This window comes from Lutra lutra, chromosome 9, assembly GCF_902655055.1.
Source record: "Lutra lutra chromosome 9, mLutLut1.2, whole genome shotgun sequence".
Taxonomy (NCBI): Eukaryota; Metazoa; Chordata; class Mammalia; order Carnivora; family Mustelidae; genus Lutra; species Lutra lutra.
Genome location: NC_062286.1, coordinates 119,536,374 through 119,550,493, shown reverse-complemented (window position 1 = coordinate 119,550,493; position 14,120 = coordinate 119,536,374). Strand labels below are relative to the sequence as shown.

Sequence of the window (14,120 nt, the reverse complement as noted above, 5' to 3'; positions counted from 1 at the left end):
GGTCTGCCTATCTCAAAAGAACGAGATACAAGGAGGCACAAGAAGCCTGACATCCAGGTACAGAATGTTAGTCAAGTGGAACAGGTGGTCACTTATGAAACAACATAAAGCTCAGTAGAAAGGACACCAAGCTGAGAGTCAGGAGACCTGCTAATTCACTGTGTGACCCTGGGCATATTACTTACTGACCCTTGCTGGGCCTCAATTTCACAATTATAAAGGGTTTCTCTGTAAACTTGATGTCTGTTAAGGACTCTTCTCACTCTGACATCTTAAAAGTCCATCATTTTATGGCAAATGATCCTGGGGAAAATGCAGAGCCAAAAATATATCCTCTTACCCTATTCCTAAAAAATATATGAGAAGGGAGTCTCATTAAGAAGCCCTAGCAGTTGAGTAGCAACAGGTGAGGAAGGGCACAAATAGCAAAGGGCTGAGAAAAGGGCAGAGACTTAGGGTCTGCACCTTTAGCAACTGAAGACTGGGTGGGACAGAACCCTTTCAGGAAGGGCTCAGACACACTGACCTTATCAAGACTAAGGATTTGGATTCTAGCTACTGGCTGTGACATAAAAGCAGGTGGCTTCAGTTTCCTCACAGTAAGATCTCTACAAATCAAGTGCTTTGCAACTGAAAAGCCAGTAGAGACTGGAGGACTTATTAGAACAATCTTATTCCTAAATCTCTCTTATGTATGTCTCTTCTCCTGCCAGGTCCCCTGAAGGAGGCCTATCAAACTTGAGATGTTTCTCTTTCTTCCTTCCCTGCATGTCCAAGCTGCTGTTACAAATGCTTGAAATATTGCCCTCATTCAATTCTGAAAATGACAAGTACATCTTTATGAGGGATTTAGTGTCCCACGTTGAAGATAGAAACTTGATCTCTTGCTTAGTGCTTGGATCTCTGGGCCACACACCTGGGTCCTGGAGGCAGGCAAAGAAAACTCATGGGAAAATGGCACTGAAGGCACGGAAGATATTCCCATTATGCTAAAGCCATTCCTGAATAGTCTGGATAGTCCTGAATAGTCTACCCTTGGGGAGGGCTGACACTAGAGAGGCAGTATGGTACTCAGGGAAAAGCTTACAGTGAGATCTATGGGGTTAGGAGGACCTGAGTTCAAACCCAGCTCTTTCACAGACTCTGTATGTGACCTCGAGCAAATTCATGTACTTCCCTGAGCCTCAGCCTTTCCCTCTGGAGCTATTAGTAACTTAAGAATTACAAAGACTAAGGGAGATAACCACAGTATCTAGCACATAGTAGACACCTCAATAAATGTTACTTCCATCAAGAGGGAAAGGGCAAATAGCAAGACAACTGAATGTGATTCAAATGACAAGTAGGGAGGACTTGGGGACAAACCCCAGTAAGCAGCAGATCAGAGATGGAAGTTCCGAATGGGAATGGGCTGATTTGGAGAGTCTCATGTGCTATTCTAAGAGCATCTGGGTCCTATACCAGCCAAAGCAAATCAAAGAGAAGTGCTTATGGAGTGCTGGTTTCTAAAACAAGTGCGGGCTGTGTTATTGACACAAGCCACAGGGGAGCTGAGAAGGCTGCTGGGGAATATGTTAAGAAAGCTGACATGCTTTTGGTTCTAATCTCTGCTACAACATACACACAAGTACAAGTGACCCTGGCTCTAGAGAAAACTCTGGACGGAGACACAAGAGACCTAGGTTCTGGTCTCAGCTCAACCCAGAGCAGGTGACTTTCTCTCTCTCTCCTTTGCTTTTTCTTTCCTCCTCCAAATAATGGTAATTCTCTTGTGCCTCATACTCTATTGTCATCATTTTCAGAAGATGATACCATGGCTTGTGAGATTAAGCTAGTATTGATTGGAATTTGAATTCAAAGTCTGCTGTAAAGCCTGTAGTCTTTCTACTCTGCTGCACTACCTCCCAATGTTAAATGAGGGGTTGGACCAGGTGGACCAAGGCATTCCTCAGCTTGAAAATTTATGATTCTTAGTGGCCTGAAATCATGGTTTCAAGAGCCTTCTAAACACTCTAGGGCTAGACAAAGCTTGGCTTGTAAAGCCTTTGCATATAAATGAAATCAACACCAAGGAGAGCCAGAAGAAAGTAAACAATGAAATTTTAGAGAGCCCTAAAGAAGCCCTTGGAGAATACATCACCGAATTCGTTTTATAGATGGGGATAAGAAGGCTGCAGAAAGAAAAATAATTTGACTGGGAACACCAAGAGACAGGTAATAGAGCACAAACCGGGTCCTATGCGTAACAGTCTGTCTCATACTAGGTATGTACTTGGTCTCCAACCTGGGCCGTTCATATTTGCTCTGGTATTTCTTTTCCCTGTGCTGGGCAACAAGCAGGTCACTGCCCCTGTAGCAGACTCCCAGACACTTCCAATACCTGCTCAATGCAGATAATGGCTCCTTCTCTGTAACTGTCCTTGCTGTAGCCTTGAGGATGACTCAACAGAGGCTTCTTTGACCCCCTCTTGACTCTCTGTTTCATCTTGACTCTGATGCCTCTGAACCACAGGTCCATGTACCTTTAGAGGCACAGAACTAGAAGGGACATCAGCAATTAAAAGGTCAACTTTCAATCTTTCTTTCTTTTTAGAGCAGAAGAAACCGAGGCCCAGAAAGATAAAATGTTTTCCCAAGATGGAGTTAGTAAAACAGGGTTAAGAGCCTGGGGCAGGATATTCACCTTCTATTGTAATCGGACCCTGAACACATGGTATCAGAATTTTAGTCACGAACGACTTAACACCACTCCAGGCCAGGCATGGTTTTCATATCTCCTAATAGCATCCCAATAACCATACAGGCAATTTTGTTCCCCATTTTGCAGATGAGGAAACTACAGTTCAGGGGTACACAGGAAAGGTGTATACTGTAGGTAACTTTTGTCTTCTGCCCTATGCATTTAGTGCATAATCTGACATATTATCCTAATTGGGAAGATGGGGCAGGGGGAGGCAATGGGGGAAGGGAAGCAGTGGAGATTCAGACAATACAAAAGGACAAATAATTCAAAAGAAGCAATTTCTGCTTTGGTGTTAACATGGGTCTTCAGTAGGATAGTTTTATTATTTTTCTTTATCTGCCCCATTAAATCATAAATCCCCTCAATTCATACCCTACTCATCTCAGGGTTCTAACACCACGGTTGGTGATAGACCTTGGATTCCTGATCTATTGTTTCCCAGTTTCACAGTTTGGATTGTTGATCTCTTGTCCTTATTCTTAGGCTCAGGACCCTGCTTCTCTGCCACATCCTTAGAACTGCCCTATAGCTGATCTGACTGACCTATAGGATCTGTCAGTCCCTCTTCTGTCTGGCTGCTGCTCCAGTGGGACAGAAAGATCTTCTTTAGTTTTAATGAAAACTGGGGAAGGAAGAAGGGAAACACAGGGCCCAATATAGCTCAGAGCCCTTTACATAGTATTCCTTCCCCACAAGTGAGCTGGACCTTATTGCTTTACTATGACAGAAACCTTCAAGAAAGCCGGCTGTTTCTGGAACCAGAGTAATAGAATACGGCAAATTCCTGGGTGGGGAAAGAACAGGGACAGCTGCTTCTTACATGAGTTGTTCTGGTGGCCTCCCTCAGATTTTCTCCACAGAATTCTCTAGCTGCCATCTGATTATTACACTGGCAGACAAGGAACCTCCTGCCTTACTAAGCTACAAAGACCATTTTAGTCAGACATTCATCCCACAACATGAAGGATAATAATGCACTGCTTTTACCCCTGGACCTTCTCAGACTCTGTTCCTGGTCCCTATCACCAGAATTACTAACATGAACAGTCCCTTACATTTGTACAGTATCTAGCAGTTTTATATAGCTCTTAGTTGACATATGCCCGACACAGTTCAATGGTAGAAACTGTTACTCGTTGTTTGTAGATGAGGGAACTAAAGATCACAAATAAGTAACCAACAAGCCCAGGTGTTGTTCAGAGCAACACCTCAATGTTACCTAAGGGATCTGCATTTAAGCCTTATTTAATAGAATTAAATTTCTGCTTAGAATCTCAGTCATTAACTGGAAATAGAGGTATTCTGCAAGGTCTCAAAAGCCATCCTGAAGCTTCTGAAGTCTGTGAGGTATGCAACTATCTTGGCCAGCTCTGTGCATCATGCAAAATCTCCTCAGAAGCCTGGGGGAGCTCTGGCTCTCCATGCGTCACCTGCCCTCCTACTGCACCACCCCCATCTCCTACATGAAGTTCAGGCCTGGCCCAAATCCTGACTTGGGACAGGCAGGGCTGAGGCTGCCTGGCACTATGGGCCCAGCACTATGGGTCTAGCTCTAGCCCCTTTCCTCCCAGTGGGTAACATGAAATGCAGACAAGCTTCCCACCCCACTGTTTCTGAGTCAGGCCCTCTTGGAAGCTCCACATACTGAAAACCACTCGTTTGGGCTGCAAAGCACCTTAAAACACACACACACACACACACACACACACACACACACACACCCCTAAGTCTTAAGAAACTAGAAAAAGGAAAAGCAAAGCAGCCACCAAGAAAGTCGAAGTTAGGAAATAATCAAGATTATAGAAAGAAATTAGGGAACAGAAAAACAATGCAACCAAAAGTTGGTTCTTTGCGAAAAGATAACAAAACTGGCAAACATTTAGCAAGACTGACCAAGAAAAACAGACAAGATACAAACTGCCAAAACTAGGAACTAAAATTAAAAATAGAGTGGGGTGCCTGGGTGGCTCAGTGGTCAAATAAGCCTCTGCCTTCAGCTCAGGTCACGATCCCAGGATCTTGGGATCGAGTCCCACATCAGGCTCCCTGCTCAAAGAGAGCCTGCTTTTCCCTCTCCCTGCTGCTCTGCCTACTTGTGCTCCCTATCTCCCTGTCAAATAAATAAATAAAATCTTTAAAAAAAAAAAAAAGAAGAAGAAGAAGAAGAAGAAGAAGACTGTATTTACTCATTTCAAGACAGAAAGAACACAAGCAGGGGGTTAGGAAGAGGGAGAGGGGGAGAAGCAGACTCCCTGCCAGGAGCTGGATGTGGGGCTCAATCCCAGGATCTGGAGGTCACAAACTGAACCAAAGGCAGGCACTTAACCATCTGAGCCACCGAGGCAACCCCATGAACAACTTTAAACCAAGAAACTAGTCAATTTAGATGAAATGAAAACATTTCAAGAAAGGCACAAATTATCAAACGTGACTCAAAAAGAAACAAAATCTGAGCAGACCTAACAGAAAACAAAAATTAAACTAGTAATTAAAAATCTCCAACAGAGAAAGCCCAGGCCCACACTGGCCTCCCTGATAAACTGTATCACACAATCAAAAAGAAAATAATACCTATCCATCACAAACTCTTCCAGGAAACAGAGGAGGGGAAACACTCTCCAATTCAATCTATGAGACCATATTACTATGATACCAAACCAAAGACATCGCTAAACAAACAAAAACACAAAAAACAACTAATATCCCTCAGAAATACAGATGAAAAATCTTTAGCCAAACAGCAATACAAATCCAACACCATCTAAAAAGAATCATACACTCTGACCAAGTGGGATTTACTCTGGAATACAAGGTTGGTTTGATATCCAAAAATCAATTAATGTAATGCCATGTTAGTAGAATAAAGACCAAAAAACATATAATCTACAAAATCCAACATCATTCATAATAAAACCCCAGTTAATTAGGAATAGAAGGAAATTTCCTTAGCCTGGTAAAAGTCATCTACAAAAAACTCTACAGCTAATACCATACTTCACAGTAAAAGACAATGCTTTCTTCCTAAAACTGGGAACAAGCTAAGAGCATCTGCTCTCACCAATTCTATTCAACATTGTGCTGGGCAACGGAGGTCTTAACTTGTACTATCAGGCACAGGGATTTTTTTTTTTTTTTTTTTTTTTTTTTAACTGGATGTCAGATTTTATCATTCCTCTACTGAAAACAAACCAACGGCTTCTTGTTTCACTCAGAATAAAGCCCTGCATGATCTGGGTCCCTGTCTACCCTACGACTTCTCCATACTCTACTCTCCCTCTTGCTCACTCCATTTCCAGCCACCTGGCTTCCTTTTGCTCCTCAAACACAATAAGCATGCGATGGTTTCAGGGTTTCTGAACTTGCTGAACTCTATGCCCGGAATGTTATTCCCCAAGATACACCAGAGCTCACTATTTCAGTTCCTGCATATTTCTGCACAGATTTATTTTCTCACAGAAGCCTTTTTTCATCACAAAGTCCCTCTCTGTTCCCTTACCCTGCTTTTTCTTCATACATATTCATTTGTTTATCTGTTTTCCTCCACTAGAACGTAAACTAGAAGAGAAAACTATTTTCTTCACTGCTATATTTCCAAGCTGTGCCTGGCACATGGTTGACACTCAATAAATACTTACTGATGAATGTCTTAAAAATAAAGTTTTATATAGGAGAATGAATACAAAGAAGGTAGGGGGAAACCAGTGGCTCAAGAAGCTGAGAAAGACCAGGGTTTCAGGTAACAGGGAAAGAGCCAATATAAGCTAATAGAAAAAACCTGGTTGTCCAGAGCTGGATTCTTCTGGGTTCTAAGCTTAGCTCTTCCAATCACTGCCTGTTTGTCTCTCTCGGAGTCTTAGTAATTTCTAAAATGAGAATATCACCACCTACCTCCCAAGCTGCTATGGAAATGAAATCAACTTATGTAGAGCATTCAGTATAGCATCTGATAACATAGTAGACATTATAAATCATTTAGCGTTTTCTGATAGTGCTGGCCTCAACAAGAATCTAAAACTACCTTAAAAATTACCAACTCCAGGGGCGCCTGGGTGGCTCAGTGGGTTAAGCCACTGCCTTCGGCTCAGGTCATGATCTCGGAGTCCTGGGATCGAGTCCCGCATCAGGCTCTCTGCTCAGCAGGGAGCCTGCTTCCTCCTGTCTCTCTGCCTGCCTCTCTGCCTGCTTGTGATCTCTCTCTCTCAAAAAAAAAAAAAAAAAATTACCAACTCCAGGGGCGCCTGGGTGGCTCAGTGGGTTAAGCCGCTGCCTTCGGCTCAGGTCACGATCTCAGAGTCCTGGGATCGAGCCCCGCATTGGGCTCTCTGCTCAGCAGGGAGCCTGCTTCCTCCTCTCTCTCTGCCTGCCTCTCTGCCTGCTTGTGATCTCTCTCTGTCAAATAAATAAATAAAATCTTAAAAAAAAAAATTACCAACTCCATTTCACTGAAGCACACAGATGTCTGTAGAGCTGCTGCCCCTAAACTGAATGGCCTCCATACTTGTTTTAACTTATCATTCTTCTTTCATCCTTCCCTTACTGTTAGGTCTCAGCTCTCACCTCTCGCTGCTGTTAATATAGCAGCTCCTCGTCCTTTTCTGATATGCTGCTTTGAATCCTATGGGGGTTTAGAAACCAGACTGTTAAACCTGTTACAACAACATATAAAAATAGGAATAAATTACTGCTGTGTAAGGGCTTAAGGATGACAATGCTTTGTTTCCTTTTTAGTTGAAATTTGTTTTTAGTAGAAACTTGAGTATGTCAGATAAATAAGCAAGATACTTTTTTTACATGGAATCATTCATATTTCTAAACAATCAATACTGGAACTTCTTCAGGGGGCAGCTAGTACAAAAACAGTAAGGTCCAAGCTTGGGACCCAGGCCATGGAAAGCCAGAAGCTTTCCATGTAAGTGCCTTTTCCACTAGTAGTTGGAGGCTGAGGGGTGGGGATGGGCAGGGTACTTAAGGCCAAAACAGGAAGAGCCTTCCCCTTCTGAGAGGACAGTAGGAAACAAGGCAAAATCTATGTGGAATTGTCAGTGAGTGCAGACACATGCTGGGGATGGGCCCTTGAAAAGTGCTTTAACATCCGTGCTAGGAGTAGCCTTGGAGCCAGGCTGTGTGAGTGCCTTTAAACCTGCACTCTGCAGCCCACCTGCTGCAAACCAGGCTGCTGATGCCGCCTGGCTTTGTCTCTGTACCTTGGAATCCCTTCCCTTGTGGAAAGATTGAGCCTCAGATAAAATCTGCGTAAGAAGAAGAGCAAGAAAAAGGCAGAAGATTAGCAGCACAAATTTCCAAAGGAAAATCTTCCCTTTTCCCTCTGGGGAGTGGAGTAGAAATAGGTCAGGGACTAAGGTGCCAAGAATACTTATAATGCTTTCTTCTCACTTTCTCTCATTTCAGTCTTGCTGCTTTACAATTCACAGAGCCTTCCAACTTGCATTTTTCATTTGGTTCTCTACAACATCCTGCAGGCTGGTATACACACAACAGACATAAGGGGGCGCAGGGAAGCACCCCGATTTTACAAATAAGGGAGGGAAGATGTTGAGAGAGAAGTTAAAAACCCAGGTTTCCCAACCCCAATCCAGCTGTCCAGTTCCCTATCTCAGAGCTGGCGTTTACAGTAACTCATGTGTTACAGGTGTTTTCTTCTCCTTCCAGTTATATTGAGCCTGGGCCTCTAACTGCTAGATTCTATCTTTTAGCCTCTTGGCTCCCTCACTGGAAATGCCACTGCATCAGAAGACACCCCCAACTCCTGCCTGCCTGCTGGGCCCCTCAAATAACTAGACCTTCTTCCTGAATCCCTAAGGAGGTCTGTCTTCTTGAACTTTGTAAGAAAAATCAGGATTCCAGGGAGATTAGCAGTCCAAGGAAAGCCTGCCAAGTCAGGGAGAGCAATGTTATTTACAATCAGACTGACCGATTCTAACATCAGCTTTATAGATTCTCAGATGTGAACCCCTGGCAAATTATTTGAGCTTCCAGAGCCTCAATTCCCTCATCCATAAAATGGGGTTTTGTCTAGATTAAATGAGACCCGTAACAAAATTGGTTCTTTTGTGCAGATCCCCCTTCCCATCTCACCATCTGTGATTTTTCCCTCTAAGTTTCCTCTGACTTTCCCTTTATATGGCCCCAATTCTTTCCCTCCATCCTCACCACCATTCATAATCACATTTTCCAGGACTGATAAAACTAGTTTCTGACGCTAACCTATGGGCTTGGTAGGTCACATTAAAGACTGCCATCAGTAAAGTTTCTAAGGGCTATAAGGTCAAGTTAAGAGAGCTTATAGGAGAATAGGCTTAGCTCCCAGGTCCAGGATAACTTCCAAAACAAAGCAGCTGGCAGAAGCCAGAAGGAATTGAGCCTGGTTTGCCTTATTCACCACAAATGATCCCAAACCATCTCATGGCAGTTCCACAAAGTCAGTTTCAAACGTCCTCCCATTGGGCGCCTAGGTGGCTCAGTGGGTAAAAGCCTCTGGTCATGATCTCAGGATCCTGGGAAATCTCTGCTCCGCAGGGAGCCTGCTTCTCCCCCCACCCCACTGCCTGCTGCTCTGCCTACTTACGATCTCTGTCAAATAAATAAATAAAATCTTAAAAAAAAAATAAATAAAATCTCCTCCCAGTACAGAAGCCTGCCTATGCCAATCTCTCAGACATAGAGTAGGAGAGTAACTGCCTAGAAGTTACCTGTACTAAAGATAAAATAAGCTCTATTTACCTTATTAGGTAATTACCCTGTATCTTGGCCCAAACTTGCCCAGAGTTTGCCCAAGACCCTCACTCACCAGTACCAAGACTCAGCTCAGCCCACAATTTTGTCTTTTGTGTCACAGGGTCAGCACCAGCTGCCTCTGAGAACAGGGCTCACCTAAAACGGGAAAAGAAGTCAGTCAGGGTCCTGCTCAGAACAGGCATGAACTTAGGTCAGCACAGGTATTCCAAGTTCCTGCTCTCACATATCTTGCATCTTTGTAAAAGACAGGCTGATAATTAAATACATTATTTCAGGCTATGCTAAATGCTATGAAGAAAAATAAACCAGAGTAAGGGAGGAAAGAATGACAAGGAGGAGAATGAGGCTTACTTTAGATAAAATGGCTAGGGAAACCCAGGGCACCTGGGTGGCTGAGTCGGTTAAGCATCTATTTGGCTCAGGTCATGCTCTCAGGGTTCTGGGATCAAGCCCCACATGCAGTTCCCTGTTAAGCAGGGATTCTGCTTCTTCCTCTCCTTCTGCCCCTCCTCCCCATTCGTGCTCTCTCTCTCTCTAATAAATAAATAAAATCATTAAAAACAAACAAACAAAAAAGGTCAGAGAAACCTTCTCCACCAGAAAGAGACCTGAATGAAGTGAGGGAGTAAGCTCTGCAAAGATATGAAGGAAGACTGTTTCAGAGAGGGAGAATACCAAGTGCAAAGACGCTACAGCAATAATAGGCAAGAATAAGCTTGTTATGCTTAAAGGAAATAAGAAAGTCAATATAACTAGAATGCAGTGATGGAAAGAATGAGATACTAAATATATGAAGAGGAATTAATTATGCTCCCTATTTTACACATGAGAAAACTGAGGCTCAGAAGTTATGGGACTTGCCCAAGATCAAAGTAAACCAGAGGCAGAACTGGGAATGGAGAAGCACCCGGCTGGCTTAGTAGAACATGCAACTCTTGATCTTGGGGTTCTGAGTTCAAGCCCCATATTGGGCACAGAGATTATTCAAAAATAAAATCTTAACAAAAAAGAATGGGAATGGAATTCAGGTCACCTAGACAGCTCTGTTTCTCAATCTTGGGCCAGGTTCCTCCAGCTTGGATAACCTAGACCCCAGTTGGGACAAACTTAAAAGCACTCTTAAAACTGGTTTCAGGTTTCTTTCTTTGTCCCCTCCTCTGTTGGGTAAGGATGGTTAAAAAACAGAGAAATGGTTAAATTTACCTGGAATGTGGAATAGAGGAGACTCTGGGGTTAAGGAGAACAGAAGCACATGCCAAGCAAGCACTGTTGTAAACCCTTTATTTGTATTAACTCATTTAATCTGCACAAAATCTTGTAAGGTTGCTCTTATTTTCCGATTTCACTACTAAGGAAATTGAGGCACAGGTAAGTAAATTTGCCCAAGTCACATAGCTAACAGAAAGTAGAGCTGAGACTTGAACCCAGAATCCAACCTCCAAGGCCTGCCCTGTCCTCTTAACCATACTATAACAACTTCTGAAATACCAACTTCTGAAAAACTAAAGAAAAAAGACAGGAAACATTCTCTAGTCCTAACCAATATGGCTCAGAGCTTCATTTACCCCCAGCCTGAAATCCTCTCCATTTACTTGCAGCCCAGCTTCTTACCGAATACCAGATGAAGGACTCTTGAGTCCTTCAGTCAGGTGGTTCCAGACACTTCTCTAATCTCTAGCTACTGTGAGCATAAAGTGGTAACCACAACAATAACCATTTAATAGCCACTAACATTGAACGTACCCTTTGAAATAGACTAGGTACTAAGAATCTTACATGCACTATTGTATTTCAGACAAGAGAGTGACAGTTGTTCCAAGACATGGGTGAAGGGATCTCTGGGGGGCTCCAGGCCTGGAGGCAAAGCAGCAAATACAGGGAACCGAAGGATCTCTGTAGGCCCGGGTCAAAGGACAAAGGCAGAGATACTGGGAGGTGGGCAGTAAGGGGAATAGACTATTAGTACCTCCAATTCAACATGTCAACAAACTGAACTCATCTTCTCCTCTACAGTTCAGCAAATGGTATAACCATTCTTCCAAGTACTGAGACTCCAAATGTTCATGCTATCCAATCTCTCCTTTCCTCATGCCCCATTCCCAAAACTGTGAAGTCCTCATGGGTTTTTTGTTGTTGTTCTCTAAGAACTCTATATCCAAACCGTTCTTCTTTATTCCCTACTGTGACAACTTCCTCTTGGTTCAGGATCCCATTAGCTCTTGCCTGCAAGGCTGGATTTAGAATTTATTGACATAAGGACAGACTGTTACTGTAGCCTCTTCTCTGGTCTTCCAGTAGTCTCCCCCTATCCCTTCCTTCTCTAACCACTGGGTCCACACCACCAGACTAATGTTCCCAATGCCAAATCCCATACTCAGAAAAGAAAAAGGAAAAAAGTTGTGGCTTCCAATCACTTCAGCTTTGCTAAGTATGACTTCATCTGGTCATCAAGTATGCCTTACCTCTATCATGGGCTTTCCAGCTCTCATCCTTTTGTCCATGCTGTTCTCTCACTTAGAATGCCTATCTACATTGGTATATATTCAAAAACTTCTTAACCTTCAAGGCCTAGCAAATCTATGGTTACCCTGAACCCTTTTTCCCACCACTCCTTGTCATGTTCTTGAATCATCACTTACTGTGACATACCTGGCTCTGGCCTCATCATCAGCTAAAGCCTCAAAACCAGTTCCTCTGTTCCTTCTTCCACGTAAAGATTCTTGGTGGTTCCAGAGAATGAAGACCTAGTTGGTTAAGATTTCTGTTCTCATTCCTGCTACACTGGATCTATCACCTAACAAGGGACCTGGGTTCTAATCTGAGCCTCAGATTTCTATAAAAATGGAGATACAATCTCCATTCTGATTATAGGACAAAGATTTCATGAGAATCATTGCAGTAACAGAAGAGGAGGTAGGGAAGAGTTAGGAGGAGAGATTCCAGGCCAGATCTTTAATAGCTTTTTCTTTTGGGGGACCTGGGTGGCTCAATCATTAAGCATCTGCCTTCAGCTCAGGTCATGATGCCAGCGTCTTGGGATCAAGTCCTGGATCAGGCTCCCTGCTTGGCAGAGAGTTTGCTTCTGCCTCTCCCTCTCTCTGTTGTTCTGCCTGCTTATGCTCTGTCAAATAAATAAATAAATCTTAAAAAACAAAAAACAAAAAAAAAACAAAAAAACAGCTCTTTCTTTCACTGCAAAAACATTGAACATATTTATAGAAGCCTTCTAGCCAATCAATCAAAATATACTTCCTGGACCTGGCTGATCATGGTTATAGCTCTAAGTCAGGGGTTATAGATGACACAGGGATGAATGACAACACTTCTTATCCTTAGGATTCCTTGCATTCCAGGGTGGGACTATGTGACCTTCCTTCAAAAGGACACTACTATTAGGCAGGATCCAATAGTTTGTAGAGTATTCCATGTATTATAAAAATGAAGAAATCAGGCTGACTGGAGGTGGCCTCCCAAGTTTCATAGGGACAAGGACTTAAGCTAGGCCTTGATGCAGGATGCCAGAAAGACACAGGCTACTACTATGCACCAAGCACTGGACTAGGTATTATGAGTATAGCCCTCATAAAACGGGCATGCCATCACTCTTCACAGGGTAGTATATCAAAAGTAACTGAATAATGGGCAAGGTTAAGTGTGCCATTTGAGGTCAAACAGCTAGTAAGTAGCAGAGCTAGGATTTGAACCCAAAACTGCTTTACTTTATTCCAAAGCCTGTATGTGTTTACTTATTTACTTCATCATTCTACCTTAAAAATCCAATGGGGGATCTGGGTGGCTCAGTCATTAAGTGTCTGCCTTCAGCTCAGATCCCAGGGTCCTGGGATCAAGCCCCACATCGGGCTCTCTGCTCAGCGGGAAGGCTGCTTCTCCCTCTCCCACTCCCCCTGCTTGTGTTCCCTCTCTCACTCTCTGTCAAATAAATAAATAAGTCTTGGAAAAAAAAAAAATCCAATGATTTGGGACACCCAGCTGGCCCAGACGAAAGAGCGTGAGACTTGAGTTCGAGCCCCACGCTGGGTATAGAGAATACTTAAATAAACACAACTTAAAAAAAGAAAAAAAAATCCAATGATGTGAATGGGGGAGGAGGGGAGGAGGTCTGTCTGATGTCCTCCCCATAGGACTGTAATTTTATTGGCAGGTTTAGGGTCTTATTAACTGGAATACCTTAAGTATCTGACACAGAGCCTGGCAGGTTATACTTAGGAGACACTGTGAGTGAATAAATGAATGAATAAGCACCTTCCCCATGAACTTTTGTTCTGAAGTCTAGAAGGTCTAGAAGGTCCAAAATCTCAAGCTCCATGTTATGACTCTCAGCCCCTTTAATACCAACTATCTACCAATCTGTTGTCTGAAGGTTCCCTTTTCCCATTTTTGTTTTCAGGAGTTAAGGGAGAGGGGAGGACAGAAAAGAGTAAGAAGGAAAGCTGGGTGGCTAAGAGAAAAGAGAGGGAGAGAAAAAGGGTGAAAGCAGAGAAGGTAAGGAAGGAGACAAAAAGGAAGGAATTATCTGAGGCCCAGACTTTGGGAAAGGTTTCTTTTCTGGTACCAGAACCAAGGACTCATTTATTTGTTTTTTTTAAAGCACAGCTGTAGG

At 43.1% G+C, this 14,120-nt stretch overlaps 1 protein-coding gene across 9 annotated transcripts in view; it reads right to left on the bottom strand.

Annotated features, from left to right (window-relative positions):
- The window catches only part of RALY (RALY heterogeneous nuclear ribonucleoprotein), an 81,215-nt gene that overhangs the window by 36,409 nt on the left and 30,686 nt on the right, over positions 1-14,120 (bottom strand). For 6 of the 9 annotated variants that reach the window (XM_047746348.1, XM_047746342.1, XM_047746344.1 and 3 more), the window contains one exon: positions 9,552-9,634. The exons of 1 other annotated variant lie outside the window; for it this stretch is intronic. The gene's annotated coding sequence lies outside the window, so the exon portion shown is untranslated. Of the gene's footprint in view, positions 1-9,551; positions 9,653-14,120 lie in introns of those variants that run through there. 2 more of the 9 variants (XM_047746347.1, XM_047746346.1) reach the window with 2 other exon arrangements.